Source organism: Arachis duranensis, chromosome 3 (assembly GCF_000817695.3).
Source record: "Arachis duranensis cultivar V14167 chromosome 3, aradu.V14167.gnm2.J7QH, whole genome shotgun sequence".
NCBI classification, from domain to species: domain Eukaryota; kingdom Viridiplantae; phylum Streptophyta; class Magnoliopsida; order Fabales; family Fabaceae; genus Arachis; species Arachis duranensis.
In genome coordinates, this window is record NC_029774.3 from 116,494,737 (window position 1) to 116,507,268 (window position 12,532).

Consider the following 12,532-nt stretch of genomic DNA (forward strand, 5'->3'; position numbering starts at 1 on the left):
TGCTAAGTACACAATGGAACCAAAGTTCAAGGAGACCATGGAGAAGCTGAAGGGGGTTAATAAAGTGGCATGGGAGTATTTGATGAAATTTGAACCTGCCACTTGGGTCAAAGTTTTTTTCAGTCACGGACCCAAAGTGGATAACCTAACTAATAACATGTGCAAAGTATTTAACGCAAAAGTAGTTAAGTACTGAGTTAAGCAAGTGTTGACTATGTGTGAAAAAATTAGATACTATTTAATGAGGAGAATGACCAAACACATTAGGCTATTAAAGTACCATAATGGAAAGCTTGCACCAGTCCAGGAGAAAAGGTTACAAAGACGGATAAAACCCAACAACAGGTGAATTGTTGAGTGGGTGGGAGACAACGAAAGAAAAAGATTTGAGGTTTGCAAAAAGAATACCAAAGTGGATGTGGATCTGATCAAACACACATGTTCATGCAACATATGGCAATTGACTGGTACATGATTTAATTTGAAAGATTTTCTTTTCATCTATTCTAATATAATGCTAGGTAACATGTGAATTGTTTTGGGTTCAAGCATGCCATGCATTCATGTTGTTGCTGCAATAAAAAAAAGGCATGACCAGCCACAAGATTATGTGCATCCGTGGCTGTATATGGAATCCATTCATAAGACATATGCACATTGCATAAAATTGGTTTCTAGTGAGAAATTCTAGACTGTTACTGACCAGTTCAGGCCTGCTCCACCACCCATCAAGCGACTTATTGGGAGGCCAAAGGTGTACAACCGCAACACGAACCCTGCTGAGGCTCATATTCAGGGGGGACAAGCTGAAGAGAAGCTTTCAAGTTATGTATAGCAAGTGCAATAAGAAAGGCCATAACTATGACACCTGTAAAAGAGCACCAAGCAACACAAACTGAAAACCAAAAAAGAAAAAAGCTAAGAAGACTGTTGAAAATATACAAGTCTTGGTGCTGCTTTCTCTTTCACAATCAGCCCCTCAACTAGAGATAAGTAAGCTCTGTTTATGCATTAGGATAATTTTGTATATTTTAAAATTAGTCAGTTGTTATGATGTCATTACACATCTTTCTTAAGGATTACTTTGTCCATTTAGAAACCTTGCTGGATCTTTGTTGCGTAGGATCAAAACCAAACACAGGGTAAAAAATTTGCTGAAACTAGTACTGTGCAAGAACAATCTGCTGTAAGACTACCCTAAACAATACACTTATAATGCCAATCACTTTCTTCTTGTTCCTAAATTTGAATCTCTGAATATGTCGGTTACTTTTTCAAAATAATATCATTAGCCAGAATATTGTTGGACTACCAACCAACACAACAACGAGGGCAGCAGCATCAGGGATTGCACCAGTTGCTGCACCACTCAATACTCAAGTAGTTGCAGCAACAATACCATCTGTTCCAGTCCAAACTCCATTCAGACCTCCATCCCAACTGCCAAGAATAGGACAACCCAAACCCCGAGCTGCTGTCTCTAAATTCAGACCCAAGCAAACAGTTGTCATGTCCCCAACAAGTGCAAATCCACCATCAAATTTACTACCAAATCCATTCCCAAATACACCACAAACTCAAAGCACTAGCAATAGTGAGGCACCATCAAAGGAGACCTTAAAAGTAGCTAGCAGTTGAACCACAAGAATTTTCAAGTTTATCCCAATTCCTGGATTCAAGAATCAGAAGAACTAAACACAACTGCATGAGTTCTATTTTTTGTCCTAGTTATTAGCATGAATTGAACAATGCTTTCTAGTTATCATAGTTTGACAAATTTGTTTATATGCCAATCAGACGTTTTGCTATTTTGTGGCAAATTTATACTATTATGTAACGTTTAGAATTCAGCCAAATACATTATTGTTTCTATTTTGGTTATAATCTATGCATAATTACTACCTTATATAATACTTGACTTACAATATTTTTTAGTTATTCAAACTTCATAAAAAATTGAATTCAGTCCAAAATAGACTTCCCATTAAACAGCCAGCAGTGACAATTTTTATTACAACATCACCATGTACATCAAATCATCTTCAGCCCTTTAAGAAACATACAACAACAATAACAACAACTACACTAATCACAATAATATGCCACAAACTCGTGTATTTTTTCTTTTCAATAGATAACAGTTTTCTTTCCAACTCTTCCATTTTTTTTCCAATTCCTGACTTCGAAGCAGTTGTTCTTCAATGTCTATTCCCTTAGTATCATCCACAACACCCAATATTTGAGACTCCATGGCCCTAATTTTTTTAGGTGTTCATCAAGTCAGACAAAGTACCGACAGTACCATTCTTTAACCTGGAGCAAATTTTCAGAGAATCACCCAATTAGCACATTACAGTCTCATCCAATTATTGGCAAAATAGTAACTTACCTTGAAGAATGGACACCCGAAAAATATTCTATTAAGGTTAGTTTCTGTTCTTGACTTGTAAAGAATGGCATATACGCCGCAGAAGCACTTTGGCGCAATTTCATCTCGATCACATCCTCCTAGCACAGCGCATGAAGATCCCCCTCCAGGTCTTGTGTATGAAAAATCCCCTTCACTCGTCATGGACGATAGCACCATCAACGACCATGAGTTCGTCCATGCATTTTGATCAAATGGGGCTCAGTGATGGTAGCGGCGTCGTTTTGAAGCATAAGGACTAATTTGTCCATTAACAATTTGTTCCCCATCCATATCATCAACCAAAATAGACAGCTCACTCTCTACCCCTCCAAGTCAGCATTCTCTGTTGCCGTTTTGAGCTCCAACTCAATGGAGGAGTATAATTGTCACACATTTTATAAGGTGAGAAATTTAAATGTATTTTTCAATTCTAAGGGACGAAAATGTTCACATTTAAAAAGGTAAGGGGCCTATTTATCTTTTACTCTAAATGTAAAAGAACTTTACACAAATAACGGTACATATAAAAATAATTAATTTTAAATTTATAATTATTTAAAGGCATATAAATATAATTAAATAATTATATATAATATTTTATATTGTCAGTATATTAAAATAATTTTTTAATTACTGCATGACTATAATATTCATATTGAATTATATTTTCTTTTGTTGTTGAGAACCAATTTTTTCAACTACTATTTAATTAACTAACATTGTCTTTGTCATTTTTCTTTTTTTATTTGTTTGAAAAATAAAATATATTTAAAAATAATTAATTCTCTAATTAAAAACATTTTATTCTTGGAATATATAATTTAAGGATTGAAGATATATATAAATATTACAATTATTATCTACATACAAGTCATTTTTTGATACAAGTCTATATAAGTCATTTATATTCACGCGCGCACGTTCTTTTTCTTGTCGTTATTGCATGTTCTTCTTCTTCTTCTCTTTCGTTATCGTCGTCACCAACACCCCCTCATCTTCCTCCTCCTCCTCCTCCTTTTTTCATTGAAATTTCATCACCTCCTTCCTTTTTCTTCTTCTCCTCCATCATCAGTTATCTCATTGTTGAAGATAATGAATAATTCTGTTGAGTTAAGAAATTAACTAAATTAATTAGTGATGACAAACATTATTTTTGGGTAAAATAAATAATTAGTGTTGAGTAATAATAATTATATGTTGCTAATTATTTATTAAACATTGCAAGCCAAAACTTTGTCTAGCAGCCCAAAGTGAATTAAAAATAAAACATCAAGGCTAATGGGCTGGTTAATCAAGTGGAGCCCAAAAGAAACAAAGCTGAGAAATCAGATGGACCAAACGGGTTGCTTAATGGATATCCGATCCAAACCCAACTCAATTTCAAATCCCTCCAATTTGATTTCACTACCAAAGCAATGTTCTTTCCTCCTCTGTCTTATCAAATCACAAAACTCAGAAAAGTGAGAAAGAGAAAGAGAAAGCTTCTTCCCTAAGGTGATCATCAAAAAAGCAAGAAAGAGAAAGTCCAAGCTTGAAACGCAGAAGTCTAATCAGCAAATTCAAACCATATCAATCTTAATTTAAAGGTAACCCATTTTCTTTTACATGCAACACACTTTCTTCTCTTCATCTTCAACTCTCTACCACTCTGTTTTGAGCTATATGGAAAAGAGAATTTCTGTTCCTCTCTACTGTGTATCTACGGTCACAAGGGATTCTTGGGGACCAAGTAGTTTCTCAATGGCTCAAATTCGATTTACCATTGGAAGAATTTTGTGGTTGCTGTTTTATGGTTTTCGGTCAAGATGGAGAAGTCAAAAGAAAAAAGGTTATACTCTGAGGAAAAATGAGAAAAAGTGAGACAGTGGGTTGGTGAAGCTCAAGGCTCAAGGAGTTGACCTAGGAAGAAGAACCCAACTACATGCAAGGAGATAAAAGAAGACTTTCTACTCATTCAGAACCAAGGAGAAAAAACCAGAGCTTTGTGAATTGTGTTTTATAAAGAAGTTCCTCTACTTGGATAATACTTTCTTTCAAAGAAGCATTTGGCCAATACTGAAGAACTGTATCTGAGATTTGCAAATCTGATTTTGCACATAGCGAAGAGGCTGTTGATGAAGTCAATCTCCTTCATGTTTTACAGATTGTGATGTACTTTTCTATGTTTATCTTTCTGTAATTTCTTGTGTGAAAAGGCATATTGAGAGAGCTTAAGTAAAAGCCACGAGTGGAAAAAAGTTGAGTGATACACTTGAGAGAAAAGCCTAGAGTTAATTTCATATTTCTTTAGGTATGTTTATGTCTTGTATCTTGTACCTGTGAGGTATCCCTTTCTTAGTTGGGTTAGCACTACGAATGAATAGTTAGGTATTAGCATAACCAATGTCAAGTTAGGTTAGAACTTGAGTGTGAAAGGATTGAGTCAATCCTGTGGAATTGGTATATGTAATACTTTTAACTATAGTAAAAATTTCTCCATTGTTGTGGAGGAGACTAGACGTATGTTGCATAGCACAAGGCAACCGAACCAAGATGCATGCTGGTGTGAGCTTTTCTCTTCTCTGCTGTGTTCTATTTTCTGATATTCATAAGACAAAAATAAATTGTCTCATAAATTTTTGCTGTTGAATACAAACAGAATCAGAATTGAAAGTTTGTTTTAAAAGGTCATAACTGCAACTTAAAAGGAAGGCATAGATTCAATCCCCCCTTCTCTAAGCCTACCACAACCTTCAAATTCAAATTCAGATTGTCAATTGAACCAGAACGAAATTGATTATTATTTTGAATCCAATCAAGTGGCTGAGGTATGGTTCGATTCTAGTTAATTTTTTTGTTAGTAGTTTATAATTCTTTAGGTAAATAATGTTTCATCGTTGATAGTTTGAATTGAATGTAATGTAAAAGTTCTATATTAAAGAAAATATTTTTCTGTATTTGCAGCAAATTTGGGTGTAACACAAAGATATTTGGGTTTAACACGAAGATATTTGAGTGTATTGTTTAAGAATTTTCAGTATATGTGAGCTGATAAGTTCTAATTCAAAATTCTTTTTCTCCCTCCTCCTCATCTATTACCGCTTCTTCTTCTTTTTCTTTTTCATCATCATCATCATCATCATCTTTTTTTCTTATTCATCTTTTTTTTTCTTGTTTTATCTTCTCAAATTTATTCTTGTTTTACTTTTTTAACAAGAATAAAAATAAAAAAATCAAACAAAAAATAAGAAGAACACATAATGCTGCAAAATTACTTGAAAGATGATGAACTTACATTCATTCAACTAAAAGAAAGAAAGAAATAAGGAAAAAAAAGAAGAAGAAAAGAAATACAGCATTAGAGAAAATATTTTTTTTTGTATTTACAGCAAATTTAGGTGTAACACGAAGATATTCAAGTGTATTGTTTAAGAATTTTTGGTGTATATATGCTGATAAGTTTTGCATAATTCAAAACTCTTCATCTTCATCCTCTTCATATTCTGCTGCTTCTTCTTCTTCTTCTTTTCATCATCATCACCATTTTCTTCTTTTTTTATCTTTTCCCTTTTTATTTGACATTCTCAAGTTTCTTCTTATTTTACTCTTTTGACAAGAATAAAAACAAAAAAGAAGAAGAAAAAATACATAATGCTGTAAAATTACTTGGAAGATGATAAACTTACATTTATTCAACCAAAAGAAAGAAAGAAATAAGAAAAAGAAGAAGAAGAAAAAATACAGCATTAGAGAAAATATTTTTCTGTATTTGTAGCAAATTTGGGTGTAACACAAAGATATTTGGGTGTGAAACGAAAATATTCGAGTGTATTGTTTAAGAAGTTTCGATGTATGTGTGCTGATAAATTCTGCATAATTCAAAACTCCATCTTCCTCATCTTCATCTTCTGCTGCTGCTTCTTCTTCATCTTCTTATTTCATATTCTCATAATTTTTCTTGGGAGGAAAAAATTAAAGAAAAAAATACATAATGTTACAAAATTAATAGGAAGAGGAAGGGGAAAAAATGTAGCAACAACAACAGTAATAAAGAAAATGATGATAAAGATGAAATACACGGAAAAAAACGAAAAAAAAAGAGAAAGAAAAAGAAAAAGACAAAATACAAAAAAAATGATGTGATTTTACATGCATATTTTATAAATTATTTATATGAGTTGTATTTCAAAAAAAAAAACTTATATATGTAACACCATCCTAAATATTATTGGTACTAATTTTAAAAAAGTTGGTGGTATTATAATAATAAAGAAAAAGGAGTGACCCTTGGCGAAGGCAAAGGAATAGGATCCAACAGGGGCAGTTGGCCTCTCCAGAAATATTTGCCATTGGGAGCCTGTATGGTTGGGAACTGTGGGACCCACCCGTTCGTTTTCCGTTCCATTCCGCCGGATGTCCCTCTCTGCTAATCTTTCTTCCACCATGACATCATTCATCTTTCGATCTTAACCATGCTATAAATATATTAATAATTAATTTTAGTTTAATTTATTTTTAAAAAATATTTATATTTTAATATATATTTTATATTTATAATTAATTAATAATTATTACTTATTTAGTTGACAATATCAATCAGATATCAATATACATATCTGGTTAAAAAATAAAAAAAATAAAAATATTACACATATTTAGTTAACAGTACTAACGAGTAGATTCAAAAACTATATTTAATGTATCTGTTTGACAATCGCAACAAAATCAGTGTGTAGTATCTCATATATACTTACAACAAGAAAAGACCATGCTTACAATACAGTTTTTTTTTTTTTGTTTCTTTTTAACTAACTATTTTTTATAATTTAATTAACAAGAATTACCCGTATCATATAAGACTGGAAGTTAGTTCATGAGCCAACTCGAGCTCGACTCATTAATAGCTCGATAAGCTAAGCTTGTGAATTGGTGAGCCAAGTTTGAGCTTGAAATTGAACTCATAAATTAAATGAGCCGAGCTTGAGTTTGGATAAGCTCAGCTCATTAGCTCGTGAACTGGTTCGATTATATATATAATTAATACACATATCCTATATGCATCTAATTTATACTTTTAATATTATATATATACATATTAAATAGTAATATATAATTATATATATTAATGATATTAATTATTTAAAATTTTATATTTATTTATTACATATAATTTTGATATAGACATAAATAAAAATAAAATTGTTCTTTTCAAATATTTTTTAAAATATATAAGTTATAATTTATTGATATAAAATTATGGATTATGTATTTATGTTTTTATTATTTGAGCCAGCTCGTGAACTTTTGATGAGCCGAGCTTGAGCTTAAGAAATAAGCTCGATTGTTAATGAATCGAGCCATTAACCAAGTTCAATTTTGGTGAGCTGAACTTGAGCTTGGTCTAGCTCGACTCAACTCGACTCACTTTCAGCCTTAGTATCATATAATGAATAGACAACCAAATACTCCTAATAAGCTAATTGTCAATAGTTTCTCTTTTTTACCGTCGAGGAGAAAGGAACAAAAACCAAATACAACAATTTGAATTTGAATTTAAATGAAAAGCAATGTTTTCACAACCAATACAATTATTAACTATTAAGTATATTTTAAAGTTTAAACATATAAGCTCAACTTGCAAATATTAAGGCTACATTTGATTACGAGAAGATGATAAAATTAATATTTTTATATTTTATTTAATAATAAATTAAAATAAATTATATAAATTCAATTTATTTTATATTTTTATTTAAAATTTTAAAAAATATATAATAATAAAAATATAATTATAAAAATTAATAAAAAAAAAAATACATTAATTTAATATTTTTAAATATAATATCTATTTTTGTGTCCTATGTATCAAATATAATTTTATATTTTTGTATTCTTATTTTAGTGTTTCATATTTATAAACAAACAGTCTAAAAATCATTTTTTTGGTGTCTAATTGTCTAAATATTAAAAGTCTCTTAATAAAAATAAAAGTACTAACAATTGATTAAAAAAATACTGTGTATACACTAAAACTTAATTAATATTTAATACATTAATTATTATACATTTATTTATTAATATATATATTAATTATATAATTTATTTTTAATATATATTTTATACGAATAATTTATCTACTCATATGGAAGATATGTTTACATAAATATAATAATACTTAATTAATTAATATAATGAGTTAATGACAATCGTGTGACATTATCAAAAGTAAATGAGTATGTGAACGCATACCATCAATTTCATTAATTTTTTAAAACAAAAATAATATACATTGGTATGGAATATATTTTTTTCTTTTATTTTTATCTCCTACTTTAAATATTCTTTTCAAATATTCCTTTTTGATATATAGCTAACAGTATTGTTTGTGATGTGAAAGAAAGGAAAGGAAAAAATAAAATGACGAAGGGAATACCATGTTACAAATGGGTTGGAAATTTCTATATACTATAGAAAAATAATGAGTCTTTCTACACATTAATTTATTAGCACGAACAATTAAGAAAATACAGTGAAAATATAATTAAAAAATAAAAATAAATAAATAATTACAAAATAATATGAAATCATTTAATTTTTTTTTTTCAAAACAGTAAAGGATGAGGATGCCTCTTTAGTAATTGGGGCAAGTGTGAGAGAAAAGTTGGGGGTGGACATGTTGGGTAAATTACTTGTATACGTGTGGTGTTGTGATTGGATGGAGAGGCATAATTGAAGTTGACGAGGCAAGTGATGGATATAAAAGGGAAGAGGGGTTGATGAGCAACGTGCAAGAGAGACGAAAGAGCAGTCCAAAAACCGAGTGAGTATGGATCGGTACAGCAGTATCTCAGGGGATTATTTGTTAGATCCTCATAGTGAAGAGCTGATGAAAGCACTTTACCCTTTTTTCCAAAGTGTTTCTTCATTGCCACCAGCTTCCTCTCCTCTTCCAAACCTCTTCTCACCCTCTTCCTCCATAGGCCTCAACAAACTCACCCCAACACAAATCATCCAAATCCAAGCGCAGTTCCAACTTCGCCAACTTCAACAGCAACAAGTTATGTCTTCCACATGTGTCCAACACAGCAACCAAAAGCACCTTTCCCCAAAGGGGGTCCCCATGAAGCACGTGGCCACCACCCCAACCAAAGCCACAAAGCTTTACCGCGGTGTTAGGCAAAGACACTGGGGGAAGTGGGTGGCGGAAATCAGACTCCCCAAGAACCAAGCCTCTCCCTTCTTCCGTGGATGCCAAGCTCCAAGCCATTTGCGACAAGTTGGCTCTTTCTCAGAAACAGGAGCCATGCCCCTCTCTTGTGAAGGTGGAGCAAGATCAAGTGCTTTATCCTGAGCTAGAAGATTTCAAAGTGGAGTCGGATGAATCATGTGCAGGATCGTCCTCCCCTGAATCGGCTGCGACCACTCTTTTTGATTTCTCGGATTGTTGCAAGTGGGAGGAACCGGTGAGTTTTGGCTTGGAGAAGTTCCCCTCCGTGGAGATTGATTGGGCAGCCATATGACTCATCATCTTGTGTGTCTGTGTGTGTTAAGTTATTATCCTTTTGGGCAGCTTCTGCAATCAAGTTTTTGGCATTTGCAGACATGGTTGTTGCCATATTTTAGGGCTCTTGGTTTGTGGGTGCTTTTTATTCCTTGCATAACCATGGGACCTTTGTAATCTTATCTACTCTGCTTGTTCAAAATGTAATTAAACCGTCTTCCAATACATCAAGTTATCCTAAATCCGTGGGCATTTTATTTTTGGTACAGTTTGATACGTAATAAACTTTAATTTAACTTATGACTTGTACAGTGAAGAAATTTAAACAATCAGTTGATTCTATGTGATTCCGAGCAAACAAGGTTGCAGCAAAAGAAGCCTTGCGACAATTCAATCATTTTTATTTTTTATATTAGATTAATAGTAGTATTTTTTTAAACTGTGGACTGGTGTGGTATTTTTTTTAAATGTGAAATGATTTAATTTAGGAAGTAGAAATTGAACCGTCTAATTTTTGAAAAGTATAGAAATCGAATCAATTGGATCCTCTTATTTTTGTTTTCGGGTCTTCTGATTTGTGTTTAAAAAATTAAAAAAATTTGATTGTGTTTAAAAAAAGGTTAAATATATTTTTTATCCCTAAAGTTTGACAAAAGTTTCAAAAATAACTCTAAATTTTATTTTCTTTCAATTTTGTTCTAAAAATTTTTGATTTGCATCAAATATACTCGCCAATTTTTCAAAAACTTTAAGACCAATTCAACAATTTCATAAGAACAACTCTCAACACAAGCAAATCAAGCATAATTTTTATGCATTATTGTTAGACTGGTCTTAATTTTTTTAAAGATTTTGCCATCGAGGGTATATTTGATCCAAATCGAAAATTTTTGAGATAAAATTGAAACAAAATATAATTTAGGGGTATTTTTGAAATTTTTGCCAAATTTTAGGAACAAAAAGTATACTTTACCCTTTAAAAAATTTAAAAAAATTGAGGTACATTAAATCGATTGTGTACCTTAAATTTTTTCAATCTTTTAAATATAAATCAGAGGGTCCGATTTGTGTACCTGTATAAAAAATTACAATATTAAAATATATCACTCATCTCACTTTCATATCTAAATTTTTTAACCATAACAATCTCAATATATAGATATTTAAAACAGAAACAATCAAACTTTCAATACCAATTATTAAATTTCAATAATTGTGAAAAATATTGGTAGGGAGAGCGGAACAAAGGAGACGATGATAAGGTTTTAGGAGACACAGGGGTAGTTGATGGCAAAGGGGCAGTGTTTACGAAGGTAGTGGAGGGAAGGTGGAGGATCATGTCTCGAGGTTGACGGATGAGTCTTGGAAGGGAAGAACGTCATGGAGGTTGGGGGAGGGTCTCGCATGTCTCATGATAAGGCTTCTGCATGCGTTTTTGGGGTTTGAGGGAAAGCTACACCATAGGGTATGGGAGATGCAAAGAAGAGTTTGAAGGGCAAAGAACATATTAAGATGTCCTTTAGAGACAAAATAATGGGAGAATCTTCAGCTAGGATTTCTCATGTGGCAGATGCTTTGGATGCGGATATGATGGCTACCATTAAAGATAGAGAGATCCCTAGCATGGAATTCACGGAGGAAGCTAGGAAGATTCTCTTTGTCCCTTATAGGGATGTCATCATCATTAAAGTTCTTGACAAATCTTTCAGCTATACTGCTATTACGCACAAGTTAAGAGGAGTTTGGAGAACTAAAGGCCGCTATGAGATATTGGACGTTAGTTTTAGTTATTTTCTCATCAAGTTTGACTTATGGGAGGATAGAAAGAGTTCTTTTTGGCGGTACATGGATGATTACGGGAAATTATGTGGCGGTAAAGTCGTGGTGCCCTTCTTTTCGTCCATGTGAGGATTTCTTTGGATCCACTTTAATTTGGATAAGAATCACCAGACTCAGCATCTGGTATTATAGTGAGAAGGCTATCTTAAACATAGTAAGAGCGGTGGGAAGGCCGATTAAGGTTGATTTAACCACTAAGTCAGCTGAGTGTGGCAAATATGCAAGAACGTGCATCCAAATCAATCTCGGCCAACCTGTGATACACAAGATTCTGGTTGCTGGCTTTGAGTATGCCATTGAGTATGAGAACCTACATCTCATCTGTGGAAAATGCAATTGATTTGGCATGTGACCTGGGATTGTGGAAAGGCAAAAGGAAATGACGTGATACTGCCAGTGGAAAGGACTGTCGCAGCGTCTCGGTAGGAGCAGGATGGGGGAATAGGTGAGCCACCAACAACCACCGAGGTCAAACCATAGGAGAAAATGGTGCACCAGAGTTTCAAATTTGAAAATGCGGGAGTCAATGCTGCGTTGAAAGTGGAACATGCAGATTTTGTGGGTGGAACGTTGCATGAGAGTTCAGGAGACACTAATTCACCTAATGATACGGAGTAGATTACAATTACCAAAAAAGAAAAAGCTAAGATAGGCTCAAAAAGGGATTTTAATCTTAGAAGGTCCAATGTTGATAAGAAACCAACATAGGGCGATAAAGGCCCATTACTAGTTGATAGTGAGGTCACAAAGCCCGCTCCAAAGGACTAACACGCATAGAGAAAGCTTCTTTTCTTGGGAGTTCT

The 12,532-nt window shown here is 32.8% G+C and overlaps 1 pseudogene; it reads left to right on the forward strand.

Moving 5' to 3' along the window:
- The first annotated feature begins 9,163 nt into the window (after positions 1 to 9,163).
- Positions 9,164 to 10,132, forward strand: LOC107480449 (ethylene-responsive transcription factor ERF060-like; annotated as a pseudogene).
- Positions 10,133 to 12,532: the final 2,400 nt, after the last annotated feature.